Source organism: Athene noctua, chromosome 1, assembly GCF_965140245.1.
Source record: "Athene noctua chromosome 1, bAthNoc1.hap1.1, whole genome shotgun sequence".
Lineage (NCBI taxonomy): Eukaryota > Metazoa > Chordata > Aves > Strigiformes > Strigidae > Athene > Athene noctua.
Genome location: NC_134037.1, coordinates 23,760,698 through 23,777,543, shown reverse-complemented (window position 1 = coordinate 23,777,543; position 16,846 = coordinate 23,760,698). Strand labels below are relative to the sequence as shown.

Sequence of the window (16,846 nt, the reverse complement as noted above, 5' to 3'; positions counted from 1 at the left end):
AGAAGGAAAACAAATGAGTAGTTTAAGCTACTTCAGTGGTAACTCCATGAGCCTCAGCAACACAATCTCTTGCTGCTGTCTGTAACCTTAGATGACTTCAAGGATTGAACTATCTGCAATTGTCTGTGTCTCAGCTCATCTACACGGTACTGCAGTCTTCTTTTATTGACAGTATTTCCTACTTCTGTCATCAACACATTCCAATACATCTCTCTGATTTCTTGCTCTGCACAGATATTACTGTGTAATGCAACAATATGACTAACATTGTTCCTGTTCCTTGCCTTCCTTATCATATTAAAATTCATTAACCACCTTCACATCCCTCCTTAACACTGTGATTTGCTGCAACGCCTACAAAAATTTGGAAACAATCTGACTGGGAGTGAGCTGAGGACATTGCCTTGCATGCCAAGCAATATATTATCTTTGTTTCCCTGGGCTACTCCATCTGGTGGCATCCTGATTGTAGGCTCTTTGGGGCAGGACCATCTCTTTCTTCTACCTGACAGTGCCCAGTACTATTACCCCTGAAGACCTGGTGTTTTAGTTACCTTTGATTTAGGCAACAATCCTTTTAGCTTAGCTTTAATTTTTAGGTAATGCACAGAATGATTTGCAAGGACATACTCTGAGATTTAGTAACTGTTTTAAGTCAAAAAGCTCAGGATTAGTTACACGATTGTGTGCAGAGGAAGATTTGCTGGTTTGGTTTCTTTATATGGTTTGTTTTATTTACCTAGAGTGACAGCACTTTGTGTTTGCTCCTGTCCTGCACAAAGAGCTGCAGTGGAAGCCATGGGTAGGTTCAGAATCCTGGCTGTATTCCTCCACCCTGGCCTCTTTAAGGATGATGAATTTTGGAAAGTACTTCTTTAGTTAAATATCTGAATTATTTTCAGAATTATTACTTCAAAATAATACGTTTTGCTATTGCTGTCCAGGTATAGAATGAAAATTGTGTATGCTTTACAGGAAATCCTCTTTTAAAATGCTGCCCCTGTATCAATGTGGAAGGCCCAGAGTAAATCAAAGTTAATGACCCTTGAAGCCGGTGGAGAGTTTTGCTTTAAACCAGTTTATTGTTCAGAAATGCGACCTCACATAGGCAGTGTCCTGCAGTGTTCTGCCTGCAATCTCTATATCCATCAGGTAGGAGCACCAACTGTTGGGAGACATCACCTCCAACCACTTCAGCATATAGTGGGTCACAAGTAACTGATGCCTGTAAGCATGCACACTTGCCACCACGTTGCCTTGGGTGCCTTAGCCTTCATGTGGCCTCCTGTCCGCAGGTGTGCGGCCTGCCTGCCCCTGACAGCGGGGGGTGCCCATCACTCCGGCCGCCCATGGGGCAGAATTTTCCCCTCCTTCATCTCACATCCTTGCTTATGTGCTGTCATCTTTGTGGCCTTGCCCCAGCAAAGCTGATACTGTGGCTGTGGTGTGTTCTCATAGGAAGCGACTGCAGCAGCAGGAGAATTGCCTGTCTTTCCTCCGTTTCTCCCACCATTGCTTGGGGCTCCAATAATACACATGCACAGAGCGTAGCAGTTCGTCAGCAGACACCAGCCCCAGCCAGCATGCACCGGTCAGCGATAACCGCATCACACGCAGGCACCACCGACAGCAGTTTGAGCAGGTCCTGCTGAGATTTGTGTACTTTCTGCAAGGGACTTTCTGGAACAACTCTGCTGCACTGGAGGGAAGCCCTGGGGAGGCTGCTTATCTGGGCACCCCCATTAACTCTCTTCCCACTGGGCACTGAGTTTCCCTTTTTTTCCCTTTTTGTCTCTTTCGCTTCCCTTCACCTCTCCCTTCCTCTGTCATTTCTGTTTTTCACCAAAAGCAACTCCATGTGTGCCATCATCTGCAGACCCTGCCAGTGAATCCCTGCGTGTGTGAACCTATCTGGGCATCCTCTGTGTAACAGCCACGTGTTGGCTGCAGCTCCCTACTCTGTGCTTCCACACAGGTGTAAAAGAAACTGCTCTCCCCAGCTGCCATTGCCTGTGGTTTAACTCACACACCCTACCAGGTCGTCTCACTCCTCCCTCCCCCAGCTTCAGGATGACAGAGGGGAAAAAGCATGAGTAAATGTAAGCAATGGACTGCTGTATGGGTGAGAGTCAGGGCCCACTAGCATCCAGAGTGTCTCAAATGCCATAGACCATTGCCATTCCAGCTCCCACAGAGGACTGCCACGGCAAGAACTGACCAGCAGAGGAAAGCAGTATGAGTCCTTCTTCTGAAGAGAAGTTTCTGATGGGAAAACTGATGTATCGGTGTAGAGGGAGATGTCAACACAGCTGCCTTTTCATCAGGATAAAAGTAAATATACTGGAAAGTAGCTGGGAAAATGAGGTGGAAAATTGGAATCGCTGTACAGACCAGAGGTAGCAAGGAGAAACAGAAAGTTGAGCCTGATTTTAGGAGATAACATATTTAAGGATGTGAAAGTAAATTCACAGGATGATTTTACTTTAAGGATGAGAAGCAGCTGTCTGTGAAAGAGGAGATAACAAAGTCTGGGGCACACAGAGAAAGCAACAAGTCCGGGAACAATTACGGTGTAGTTTCAGCCTAAATATTTGAGGCATCTGTCTTCGAGTGGTCAACTGCACAGGCTCAGGGTGAGCTAAAAGAGCAGGGGCTTGAGCCCCACTCTGCCATGCTTGCCCTGCTGCTTGCCACTGAGCTGTGGTAATGCTGACATGCATGTCCCTGCATCGAGCTCCAGAAGGGCAGGGATGTGCTCGCAGGCAGCATGGGCAGCACGAAGAGCTTTTCAAGGGGTGCTAGTCAAGGAGAGGCTTCTAATGATGTGAAAATAAGTTGTTCCTGTTGGTTGATTCCTGCTGCGTTTGCAGCAGCAGTCCTTCCAAAAGGCACAGGATTACAGCAAATAAACTTTTAATTATTGATTTCTCCTCATAATGGAAATAGAGCACAAGGTAGGATCAAAGTGTCCCTTGCCTTTAATTTTGGGATGGGGAGGATGTCAGCATATGATATGCATTCTTATCTGCTTGATGCCTGTTAGAGAACAATGCCTCCATCAAGCAGCAAAGGCATTAGTAGATGAATGAGGTAAGTAGTCTGCACTGTGTGTGGGATCCCCGTTTGCCAAGAGAGCCCTTCGCCGCTGCTTGTGTTTTACCTCTGTTAGATGGTCCCCTGCCCAAGAGGGGCACGTTCATCTCTGTGTCATGGCAGTTGGGACTCACTTGTCAGGGGCTTGAATCTCAAAAGGAACAGAAGCAGCCCCTTCTTTGTTCAAAGTCCTGAAACAGCCTGGGAGGGTTATTCTTTCAGAGTCCTCGGGAAAGTAATACAGATTTTGGTAACACCTGCCCTTACAGAAAATGCTCTACAATTCATCTGTGTTGAGCATGGCCATGAAATCATTTTTAAAGACAGCTGTGGCATTCTAGGCATACTCTTCCTTTTTATTTTCTGCGCAAAGAAACTTGGTTGGAAGGCTCTCCCTTTCTGAATACCGTGCCACAGGAATTTCACTGCCATTCTCTGAACATGAAGAATTACACACAAAATGACAGAAATTGTTAGTAATGCATTTTTCTGCATCTCCTGAAACTCTGATACTGCAGTAGGTAGCTTTTTCTTTGAATGCAGGCAAGGCTGGAAATTTAAAGGAAAAACTCAGTATTCTGCGTATTTCCAGAACACAGACTCTGCAGTGTTAGCTTTGTCCTGCTCTGGGCAGCAAGCCCAGGTGCTCTCCTGTTTGTGCAGGCAAGTTAGCATAGAGCATACAGTGGGAATGAAGAACAAAAAAAGCCTTTGCCTTTTTATAGTATAGATTTTCATCCCAAATGCATTTGGGCAGGTATGGTGACTCGTATTTACTGATACGGTTCCCATTAACTTCAGTCAGCTCCTAATTTTATGTTATTTCCCATTAATGCAATGTGTTCAATAGCTAAGGTATACCACACTTGCAGTCACTGTGGTGCCTGTCACTGTGCAAGTTGAATATAAAAAAAAAAAACAAAACCAACAAAAACCCCAAAAAACAGACTGGCAGGTTCCCAGTCTCTTACTTTTAGTATTTAGATTGATGCTATAGGACTAGTTCAACCCAAGTTACCTTTTTGTGAATGAGACATAGCTCCACTGGTGCCAACAGGGTTCACGTGGTATAAACATGGTGTGGTGAGAGGAAAATGAGATCTTCCCACTGCGTGCTGTGTAAGCCAGAGCCTCAGAAGGAAACGGCATCATTCCCTTACATAACATTAATTAAGCATCTGCTGAAAAGTAAATGAATTACGGGAATTCTTGATGAGTGGTGCCATTGTGGAATACCTAATGTAGAGTATTTCTCCAAGTAGAAATATTTCATGTTTCTGCTTGTTTACAGCAAGAATATTTCTCATGAGAGCTTTAGGCTGCCATAGCAGAGACCAAAGGGGTGTAAATCAGTACTGTTCTATGGAGCACTTGTGATTAAAACCGATGTGGGCTCACTGACTTATACCACCTGAAGATTTTTACCCTGCCTGTTTAGAAGTATGACTGCAATTGAAGCCAAATTCTGCCTTGCTATCCTTATTCAAGGTTGCATGTTTTGATAATAGGAAAAAAGAGCTTTCTCGGCACAGTCTATCCATGGACACTTCTAAAACAAAGATAAATTAATTTTGTAGATTAGATTGTAGCACCATTTCTCACACTGTGAACTATATGACCTCAGGAGCAGAACTGAATCCAGGCTCATTACAGTGAAAAGAAATCACTGTTAACAGAAGATAGTAGTAACAATAAGTATTAGATTAAGTACTTTCCAGTGGTAAAACTTTAGCAGCAGAAAAAGGGGCAAGAACAGGCATAATGCTGAGTAAAAGAGAACACTATCAGAAAAGAAATAACTTACTTTTAAATGTACCTTCAAATAACCCTATTATATTAGCACATCCTTTCAACTCAGGTCATGACTGCATTAAGCTTCCTACCCAGTCAGGTCATCCTGTGGGTATAAATATATGTTCTGAGTTACATAAAAGCCATCCAATCCTATTTGCATTGTCAGTTTTTGATACAAAACGCTATAATGACCTCCTGGTTTTATGTCCAGTGCTATCTATAAAGCAGGCTTAGGCCCTTGTGTTCTTAAGGAGGTCAGCTGTCGCATTGCTCTCTTAATAATCTTAAGGCATTCCCAGAGAGTTTTCCAATATTGCAAGACATACCTGGCCCCAGGCGGAACAGTTTGGCCTCAGCCAACACCTAAATGATGCAGACAGATCCCATGTGACAGGTTATGCAACTGAGTTGAGCTTTATATACCTGGAAGACCTTAAGCATGTAAAAGGCTGTAGGGAAAAGAGCATCAGGTGAGGAAAAAATGTTTGCATGCCATGCTTCTTGGAGTGCTTTTGGCATTGTTCCAAACCATATTAGAATAAAGCTTCTGTTTCATTAGGGGGTCAACTTGTAAAAATTTCCCGGGATTTAGTAATGTATTGTGTGTTCTAAAATTGTAGGGTTTGAAATTCTACGAAGACTCAGAAATCATGGTTATTCCTCTCTGGAGAATGACACCTGGGTATATAAGGTTGTTGCAGGTATGAAAAGTCTGTCTTTTTTTCTGCTTTTAATTAGATCTTTGAAATATCAGCATTTCTCTTGCTCAGACTGATTTTATTTCAAATTATTGCATGACCAACCCAGGAGAACACTGGCTTCTGGTGGGTTAACTTGTATGACAACTCAAGTCTTAATTAAGCCTCTGCTGAAAAAGTAAATGAATTATGATAATTCCTGATAATTGGTATCATGCTGGAACACCAAATGCAAAATACTTGGAAGGAGTTGATGTTTCTGCAGTGCTTAAACAGAAACTACTTCTCCATCATTTTCTGTTGCAATGGCTTTGTGTGTTTGGGGCAGTAGGAAAATGTTAATGGGAAGGAGGATGTCAGGTTCCTAAGCAACTCAGATGAGCTGTCAGTGAAACACTTCAACCAGCTTCTGTGGTTATGATAAAGAAATCTGGATCAGTATTGACATCTGGAACACTGGGGGACCAGAGTTCCAATCATTATATGAAGAAAAAAATTAAAACGTACATAGAAAATCTTTTCAGTCAGTTAAATAATTGAGAATAAATTATTTTATATTATTACAAATAATGATTGAGCCCAAAAACATATATACAAAGTATACTTGGCATTGTTAGGTTTATGGTTGGACTCGATGATCTTCAAGGTCTTTTCCAACCTTAATGATTCTATGATTCTATAGAGCATCTTCTTTATTGTACTCCATAGTTTGATATTTACAGAGTATATATCCTTTTGTTGGAAAATCTCACAGCTTTTAGTGGTGTGATCTGCATCCCAAGTCATAGACTACAGTATCTGAGGGGTGATAGTTGAGTATTTGAGAGACTGAGCTAAGGATACTGCGTTTCAGTCCTAGCAGTTAATTTCTTTCACGCGTCCCTGCATATCTTTTAATATCACCTTACACAGTAATTTTATTTGCAATTTATTTTGTCTTTATTTATTCTACTGCTGAATTAGCCACGCTGCCAGCCACATTTATCAAGGTCAGAGCCCTCTGCTCTGTTTATTTAAGCTCACAAAAAAATAGAATCTGGAAATGAAAATCAGGGTCCTTGGAATCTGTGACTCCTGTCAGTGGTGCCATGCTTTCCATCCATGGACTGCAAGGGAAAGCATTTTAAAAAATCATTATTTGAGGCCTAGTCACTACTTCATACAAGAAATTCTGCAACTAGAAAGACACATTATATGTTTTAACTCACAGCACCAATATGCATAGGGATTTGTGGGTTTTTTTCTCCAGGGAGTCCATGCAACTGTGTTTCTGCTTCTTGATCAGTGTATCATACATACTAGGCAAGCAACAGTAACTTAATTTCTTTTCTGATTGTTATTCAGATAATCAGTAATTAATTTTTAATCTTTACTTCAGCATTTCCTGCTTCTTTGTTGGACTTGACAAAGTGACTGTGTTAAAGCTTGTCTGCTTGGTCTAGTCCTACCTGTGGAGCTAATAAAAGATGTTACTGATCCCTTTTAGCCTTGCTTTCCTGAATTAATAACTAACATTCAAGGGAGCATCATCTGTAGGAAGGAAGAGATCTTTGTACTCCACTGAAAGTCCCTTCCCCTTTATGCCTATGCCTCCATGCTTGATTCAGCTCTCCCTCTCAGTCAGGAAGCCAGAGGGAACCCCATTAAAGTCACTGAAATCAATGAGTTACAAATGAAAGAAAAATCATATCAGAAATGTGTCCTTTCTTTTACAAAGTGATAAAAAGTAGGGCCTTCCAAAATGTGCAGTAATTTGTACCGAATACTCTTCAGCAGAAAGCAGAGTCATACTATATGAAATGCCATGGAGAATAAAAAAGTGCTTTGTAAGTTCCAAAGACCTGCTTTTGTGTTGCACTCAGCTGAATCAGTGTGTAACTTGCCCCATTTCTCCCATAGACTCAAGCTGCAGGAAAAGTCGTTGTCAAATCATCAGACACAGTGCTGCAATGGGCCGCGTTGCTGCTGGGAATGTCTGGGATCAGTATCTCCAGCTACAGCACACACCAACTAACTCAAAAGAAGAGGCTTCCCTTGACCCTTTAAGCTGCGTTGGGATGTGACCCAAGAAGTAAAGGCTTATGTCAGTAGTGCTGATGAGTGGCTTTTCTGCCTCAGTTACCGGTTTGGAGGCAAGGAGTCACTTTGCAACTGTGATTTCTACATGCAAAGTTAAAAACCGGAAGAATTACAGAATTCTTCAAGAAAGAAAAAAATAATAATGACTAGCAGAGGCATCAGATTTCCAAATAAGATGAACTGTTTGTAAATACAATGGACTTCTTTTGTTAACTAGTGTATAAACAGAGAGGGATCTGAAGATACAAAATAGAGTTAAAATTGGAGTAGGGGTAAACAGATTGATGGGGGTGCCATGCTTGGTTGGTGTCACCTTGTTGCAGCTTTTGCAAATTGATTTCTATGCAAAGGCTGGTTTTGAAAAGGCAAAGTTAGAAGCAATATATTCCTCATGACAGGAGTTAGACCAAATAAAAATAATTTCTCACAAATGCTTTGTACTGCTTTGTGTTTATTACAGAATTTGTGCACTCTAACCTTTTTCTATTAAATCTTAAACGTTTCTTGATTCCTTTTGTGTGGAAATGTTAGTGTATTGTAACGCAAGCTGGTAGCCTTCTGCAACAGCAGAGATGACCTCAGGCTACACCGTCCATATGGTGTTGGGAAGGAACCATGGCACCAGACCAGATAACTTCATAATTCTCTACAGAAACTCTCTACTCTAGAAAGTATCAGTAAAAATGTTGGTTGGGTTTCGTTGCAGAGTTCAATATCTGATCATATTCCTCTGCAAAGCCCACTTGTCCTATAATATATACTCTGATTAAAATAACAATAGAAATTAACCTTTTTTCCCTTCTTTTTCCTTGTTTTCTTGCTCTTTTCACTTGATGCAATAGCTTATTCAGGAATGTTCTCTTACTATTGGTTTGCATTTTTCCAACTGTGTCTGTTGTTTTATGTAAATATGGCTTTGTAGGGTCTTCTGTGCGTATGTTAGCATTTTAAATCCTTTATCTCAGTTACTAAATACAAATATTATTTGGGGGGGGTTACCATGTTTAAAATTGTTTCTTCTGTCAACAGTGTTTATATTCAGCCACTAAGGGGCATCCTGCACAGCTGAATATTTTGCAGATTGCTCAGTGCAACATTACAAATCACAAATTGAATCAGGTTGAAATTTTTACTTTTTTTTTTTGCCTCTGTGTCCCTTTCTCACCCCCTCCAAGAAATGACTCTCCTCTCTCCACAACTGTTGTTAAATTGAAGAAGATGAGAAAATTAGTCTTTACAAGGTCATTTTTTACAATGTACCAGGTCACATATTACCTCCATCATGTATAGCCTTTTGTTTATATTTAAAATAAAAAATCATATAATGGAATAATCTGTCTTCTGCCTTCACCTACAAGAAATGAAACAAAAAACTTGATTCTTTTGACAAAAGTAAGAATGATATGTCTGGAAAGCATTTAATCACATTGATTGAAGATATGCAATCTGACCACCACCTTTAATATGCCATATTTATAGCTTTTTAATCAATGCATATGATTTTAGGCAGCTGAATTTCTGTTAACTGATTTCCTGCCTCCATGCAACATGAATGTAAGATCATTAGATGTTTTCAGTGCCATTACTATGCTAATATGAACTCTCTGTTAGATAAAAGCTAAGGGTAATAACGATAAAATTTTAAGAAGATATGCTAGAATAAAATAAATGATAACTTGACCACTGAGATGTTCCTGTTTTACTGTATCATGGAAATGACGCTCATGAGGAATATGTATTTTTTCCATGATAATTGCTTTGAATAGTTTTGTTAAATTTAGCTGGTACCATGGAAAATGACAGGAGGACAACACAAGCAATAGGCTTATTGAGTGTGAAGAGACTCAGTAAAGGTCCAGGCCTTAAGAGCCTCAGGAGCATACAGTGAAGCACCAGGAAGGTGAAATTGAAATTAATTACAAAATGGATACATTTAATCTTGCTGATGATGATTTGGGCCTGGGCTGAAAATCACCTTTATGTGAAAAGTTGGGACTGCATCCAGCAGCAGATGTAGTCATCTGTAGGTACCCTAACCGCTCCTGTAAAAATCTAAATCCAGAATGTCAGTTTTCTGAAGTACAGCTGCCACCTCATGCTGGGCATGACAGACAGCCACGTGCCCGACCCTCTTGCTGCTGCAGCTCCCTGGAAGATCTGCTTTCAGGTTTCCCCTCAGCTGGGTGAGGCTGGGGTTTGTTGAGCACCAAGACGTTGAAACCTTGTAGAGTGTGCAACAACATGCCCATCAGCTCATCCTCCCTGGGGCTGGAAGCACAGAGGTGGACTGGGGGCTGCCCAAACTATAACTGAAAGCTAACAGCCCCTAGCCCCATTTATCCTGCTGTTTGTTAGAGCAAACGCTCTTTGGCAGAGGAGGGAAGGGCACCTGCACAGCAACTCACAACAGAGTCCATGGTGCTGTACCTTCCCTCCGCATGTTCTGTGGAAGGACTGGCATGGTCCCACGGGGTCCTGGCTCCTAAAGGAGGCTGGCCATGAGGAACCTGTCCCAGCTCTGCGTCCACTACTGCAAGGGGCCCAAATTCACAATTAGGACAAGGTAAAGACTTTTTTCCTCCTAACTGCCTGTTAGCTAAGTTTACCCTGCTCCCTGCACTCAGTGTGCCATGTGCCTGGACCCTACCTAAGTTTGTCATGTTTATAGACAACTAACTCCAGCCTGCAGGCTCAGTACGTGGCTGGGCTCCCAAAATCTGGGCAGCATACTGCTCTGTGCTGCAATTCCCAACCCTGCCTGTGAATTCAGTCTTCAAAGCTCTGAACATGCCAAACTTCAAGCATATGTTTATGTCCTATTGAAGTCAAAGGGGGGGTTAAGGAACATCCTTATATCCTATGCCAGACTGAGGTATGTAATCGCTTCCTTGATCTCCCCCAAAAAGCATTTACATTTTAAACATATTTGTACTTTTGTTTATATGGCTTTTACTTCAAAAATGTTGGCAATTCATCAACAATTGAATGCTGATGAAAGTTGGAAGCCTGGTGAGCTTGAGGAGGTTAATGCTGCTTCACTTCGTTTAGCAAAGCTTTTAAGAAAAACCAGCGATGGATTTCATTTGGCACATAAATTGTTATGTTTAAGGAATTATGCTCCAGGAATTACTTTCTACCTTCCCTAGCTTGTAAAAATATTTAAATAGAAGTACTGTTTAAGCTAGTAAATATTAGACCTTCTTTACAAATACACTTTAAAAGTCATTTCATAAAATTTATCAGATTGGTTTTACCTCTAATATCAGGCAAATATGGGATGCCAAACAATTTCAACTAAACTAATCCACTTCTAAGAGCAGTAACTTATCTAGTTTGAATTACATCTTAATACATCAAGTTAATTATTTTATTATTTGAGAAGGAATCCCAAGAGATTTTGTATCTGTTTGGTTTGTATGCCTGAGTCCACCTCCTAAAGGCAAGTGAAATGAAAGTATTAAATAATCAGAAAATCAAACATGGTTGGTATTCTCTTCAAACAGATGTAACGTAGACTGGAGGGTTGTTTGAAATAAATGGCATTGGTGGTGAATATCAGACAGCATTCAAGCTTGATCTCTTGTGCTAAATAAAGTTGATGAAATTCACTTGAATGTTTTGTCAGAAACTTTCACATATATATACTCAGTTGTCTAAAGCAGAATTTCTGTCTTCTTCCATCAGGACAGGCAGACAGCCTAGAACAATTACTCAAGGTAATACACATTTCCTAATAAAGGAAGCATAAAATGAAGGCAATGTCTCTGACATCTTTTCGGGCATCTTCTGGAAATTATGTTTTGGCATCAAAATTACTGCTCTAGAGTATTATTTATCACTAAAGCTGGAGATTATAGAATTGTAGATTGTGCATCTTCAAATATGCCATAGGCCAAGAAGACAAACTTGAGTAGTTACCAATCAGTGGACAGTCACTTACTAGGCGGTGGTAATGTCATTGTGATGCTGAGCCTTTAATTTGTATATCAAACTAAGAACAGAACACAAATTTAATTTTCTACCCCTAAATGATGTGCTTGTCTTTTTATACAGCAGATGTGCTGCAGGCTGAAGAATCAGATCACTTGAGTGGGCTCTCTTCTGTCTTTCAGCTGCCCTGAGGTTTCATGTTGTGCAGAGCTGCTATCTAGCTTATATCTGCCACAGCCCTCAATGAAGGTACTGCAACGGCTTGGGGGTTGTTCTGGCAGTGTAACCCTCAGGCCACTAGCGCCTTGCTGAGAAGCCCTTCATTTTAGACGGTGCGTTTTTACTAGTACCAGATGCATGGAAGTCTGGCCTCAGCTGAGGTTTCAGGTGCTGGTGTAATGGTAATTAATACCACCAATAAAACTGGGGCACTGACACTGCGTGGGATCTTCCTTCTTGTGTCTGCATTGACTTTTCAATCGCAAGTTGTATCGTGGGTTTATCAGTGACAGAGCTGTGTCTTAGTGGTAATTCACCTCCCTGGCTTCAGTTGAATGTGGCCACAGAGATTTAACTGAGAAATGGTTTTACCTGTGCAGTGCAATGCAAACTTTCCTATGAATATATTAGTGATAAAAAAAAAAAAAGATATTAACGCTTGTCACGGTTTTTCCTACCTTAGATAAAACACTTTTTCCTTCTTAGTTGTGAGTAGTCAATGACAACAAAAAAATAATCCCCTAAATCAGTCTTGTCTTTCATATGACTTTCTTGTTACTCTTTTACAGCTATTGCAATGTAATAAGGTAGCTGAAAGGTAGTTTAATCAAACGGTAGATTAATATGGTTCCTGGGGCTACCTTCACTTCAGTTTTTAACTAAGCATGTAATCATGAGCTATGGTGTGTTCCTGACTTTTAATCAGTGCCCCTGTCTCTGTAGCGAGTGTGTTTGTAAGCATAAAAACAGCCCAAAAGGGCCCAGAAAGACATGTTTCTTCACCTCCTTAGCAACATTTTTACAACTGACCTCTTCTAAGAGCACTAAGTGCTTTAAAATCAATAATCCACACCTTTTCAGAAGGTTTTAGGAACTTCAGGTAATCCACAGCACCCCACTGACAAAGTCCATCCTGCGAGGGAGACATCAGCACAGGGTGGTCAAAAGAGGTGTCTGAGGCCAAGCAGTGAGGGTTTGAATTAACTCTCAGTGGGTGCTGCTATGTGTTTCCATTCAGAAATGGTGGGTGAGATTCACCTTGGCTGACGCAAGCAAGCAGTGGGAAGGTTGACCAAGCCTGCCTGTGCCCTGAACTCCCTCTACAGACAGCAGAGACAGGTCCTGTGCAGGCCACCTCCAACCTGCCACCTGGCAATGGCCTGAAGGTGCTTTAGATGAGATGAAGGAATATGGATGGTTTCCTTACATGAGAAACCACTTAATGTTTGAGATTTCTTTTATTTTTCTGTAATTTTTCTGACTAGGTGAAGAGGCTATATCTCGTTTCTGTTATTTAAACCACAGTAAGGAAGAAATACCAAGGCAGAGTGACCCCCTGCTGCTGGTAAAGGTTTTTAATCTTTTTTTTTAAAAAAGCAAATAACAAATTCGTTTGTCCTTCACTTTGTGTTCTTCAGCAATGAATTACAGGAACTTGAAACTCAGCCCAACAGGGATGGTGTCACATAAAGCCAAAATGCATGAAAACTTTAACAGAATCATCACTGCCCGGGTATAACTCAACCACCACGTGCCTCCCCTGTCACAGCTGAGCCATATTTACTTTTAAAAAGCAAGCCTTGCCCTAAGGGAAAAGAAAGCACATAGGACTATGCTCTGCTCCCCCAGGTGCTCTTCAGCTGCACTGTGGTAGATCCTCACTATAGGTGAGGAGAGGGGGGGTAGAGGAATGGCACCAAAACCTTAGCTTCACTGTGACCCTCTGACAGCACAAGAGCCCCTCGGCTGCTGCTTCAGGCCAAGGCAACCAGTGTTGCTCAGCCTTCGGTGAGACTCCACATCTCTGTCCCGACTGCTGTCTCCTGCTCCCAGAGCTGCTTTCTGGCTCCTCTGAAGCGTGTGGAGCTGTGACTGAGCCTCTCTGTGTGTGTGTGTGTCTGTCTGTCTGTCTGTGCTCTAAGGAGAGAGGGTGAGAGCAGCCTCTGGCCCTTCAGACTGCAGGAGGTGGTGAATACCCAAGAGGGATGCCATTGCAGCATCAATAATTTGTGCAAATCCGTGGCTCTTCTCTGAGTAATGTGCAATCTCCTGCTGGGTCTTAGCTTTCATCTGCAGCACAGCTCTGGCAAGAGCTTTTTCATCCGGTAACTCCAAGTCCCCTTTTCACTCATTTGCCAGTTACATCGTGTTCATTAGCCCTGAAGCTCACCTAAGGAATTATTTGTGATGTTTCATCCCCAACTGAATTTAGCTGTTAATATGATAGAGTTGTAACAGAGGAGAGCCTAAAGAAACACTGGGAGTGTTTGACATGAAAAGATACCTGCAATGTTTTTTGGCACTTTCCTCCTTATTGTCAATTTTCCAATAACAATTCTGCTCTTGTATGTGTGTCCTTGCATCTCCCTGCCTTTTCTTTGCCAAGCAGAAAAGTCCTGAGGCCTCAGCTGACCCTATCTTCCAGAACGGCATGTGATGGGAAGAGAGGCATCACTCAGCAAAGAACAAGAGAAGCAGAACAAGCATCCCACCCACCGGGTGAGAGGACCTGAAAATCTCAACTGCCAGGCATGCAGTCAGCCCGTGGTGATGCTGAGCCCAGGGTGGCTTTAATGAGCTAATGCTCCTGCAACCATTTACCAAAGGTGGGGACTCACTCAAGCTCTGGGTAGTTTTAGCTATGGTTTAACTATGCAACTATCTCAATACAAGTTTCTGCCAAAGTGGCACAAGGAGGATGGATGTAAAACAGACTTTTTGTTTTTTTAAAAAAATCATACAGTCTGAATTCCACTTAATAATTGCTCTCTCACGTTAAAGCAAAATTAGTTCTCATCAAGTGGCACATTAAAAAGCCCAGAGTTTGCTCAAGGATATCGACACTGGAGTATGATGCTACACCTTTATCCCACTAAGCCTATCCACTGTACATTAAATATTCAGCCTGAGCTATTCCCACAGGTTCTCTCCATAATCACTGAAAAAAATGAGAGCAATTCGTCCCCTTCAGGAGGTGTCTAGAAGAGGTGGGCCAACTCCTCCTCTGAATGTGTGCTTCTCTCCTTATTGACTACAGGCTGGACACCTCACTTTTAGAATGCTCAAAGTAGCAAACACAAATCATCCCTATCTCTACAAAAACATCCTATTCCAATAAGAGCAATTTCCCATTGAAGACAGACACTGAAATAATCAGTTAGCAAATTCAAAAGCATGATGCCAGGTTCTGGGCAGCTTTCAGAGGGAGCCACTGAGCTGCAGGATGCTGTCTCTGGGTCAAAGAAAGTGGAATCTGGGCACTGAGCAGCACACTCATCTCCCATATGGAGGCTTCTGGAAACCTCAGAAAGCTGAAGCAGCGCTTAGTAAGAGCATATTACACCAGAGGGGTGAATGCAGCAGTGCATATTATAGCAACAAGACTGACTAGCATTAAGAAAGGTTGCAATGATGATGCACAGGTCTGGGCATCTGCATGGGAAGTAAAAGCTCACAAGGGACATTTCATATTTCCTGGGGAGCTGAAGCCCTTGCTACGTGTGCGCTGTCATTGTGCTACAACAGGAGCTGCTGGATGGATGGTTGGCACATGTCTGCTGACCATCCTCCCTGAAAGCAGCAGGACGCCCTCTGCAGAAGGAACAGCTTCCAGGCACCTGGAAAACCATAGTAGTGCTGAAGGATCCACCACAATGCACCTTCACAACCCCGCCAGCTACTGCCCTCCATCTCCCCACCATGGAAACAGTGACCCACAGTCGGGTCACTCTCATCCCTTCCAGTACCACCTCTCTTGGTGGTCCTTCCAGGGAAACGACCCTTATCAACAATGAGGTTGTGACAGCCAGCTCGCCTCCTGCCTCCCCTGGGGCAGAGGCATGGCCACTGCCTGCAGGCTGAAGACTGGAGGCCAGAGGTGGACTGAGGGCTGGAGGTGGCCTGAGGACCAGGGTGAAGTCCAGTGCCCACCAGAGCCTTCTGCTGGCCTCTGGGCATGAAGCACAGCCCAAGCAGGAGGTGCCCATGTGCTGCAACAGCCCCACAGAGGCCATTTAATTGATTAATTTCAATTGGCATACAATGCAATTTAACAAGTTGCCCAATCTTTTATGTAAGCTATGAAGGAAGAGCAGAAAATTAATCATTTCTGGGAGAAAAATATAATCTGCAAACAAAAAGCAAAAAGGAGAAAGTGCAGCTCAAAACTCTGCAGCTCTATTAAAATACACTTTAAATACTGTCTTGAATCTTATGTAGCTCATCATCATTTTGCTATTTGAGCAACCTGTATATAAACACCCTGATTCAACTGACATAAAATATCTGAGGTATTTAAACTAGGAATACAATTACTTTAGGTTCTTCCCACTGTCACCAGAGCACGAGAAATGCTTCTCTGTTCTTGGGTGAGCCAGTCCACCCCACAGAGGCACCTTTTTCTTTCCACTGATTATGGAGGGAGCCTACTGTGTTTGTGCTTCTAACTTGGGCATCTCATTTAGGTTCCCATAGCTAGCTAGGATGAGCCCAGACCAAAGTCAACCCACTGAAGTATCAAATCTCCCACCGCCAAAGGCCAGGCTGAACTTGCTGTTATAGCAAACAAATACATGTCTCTTCACACTTGTTTTCCCAAGCAACAAAGCCACAGTCATGAAGAGCATCACGGAATAACAGAACAGTTTGAGTGGGAAGGAATCTTCAGAGATCATCCAGTCCAACGCCCCTGCCATGGGCAGGGACACCTTCTAGATCAGGTTGCATGAAGACCCATCCAGCCTGGCCTTGAACACTTCTAATGATAAGGCATCCTGTTACAGTGTCTCACCACCCTCATAATGAAAAATTTCTTCCTTATATCCAATCTAAATCTACCCTCTTTCAGTTTAAAACTGTGGCCCCTTCCCCTGTCACTACAGGCCTTGGTAAAAACTTCCAATTTTTCTTATAAGCCTCCTTTACATATTGAAAGGCCACAATAAGGTATCCCCAAAGCCTTCTCTTTTCGACTGAACCCCAACTCTTTCAGCCACTCTTCACAGGAGAGGTGCTCCATCTTCCTGATCATCTTT

The 16,846-nt window shown here is 42.3% G+C and overlaps 1 protein-coding gene across 2 annotated transcripts in view; it reads left to right on the top strand.

The window, feature by feature from the left end:
- The window catches only part of ERICH1 (glutamate rich 1), a 100,819-nt gene extending 88,949 nt beyond the window's left edge, over positions 1 to 11,870 (top strand). Inside the window, exon 7 of one of the 2 annotated variants that reach the window (XR_012632807.1) lies at positions 11,718 to 11,870. The gene's annotated coding sequence lies outside the window, so the exon portion shown is untranslated. Of the gene's footprint in view, positions 1 to 5,507; positions 5,589 to 11,717 lie in introns of those variants that run through there. The other variant, XR_012632805.1, reaches the window with a different exon arrangement.
- The last annotated feature ends 4,976 nt before the right edge of the window (positions 11,871 to 16,846 follow it).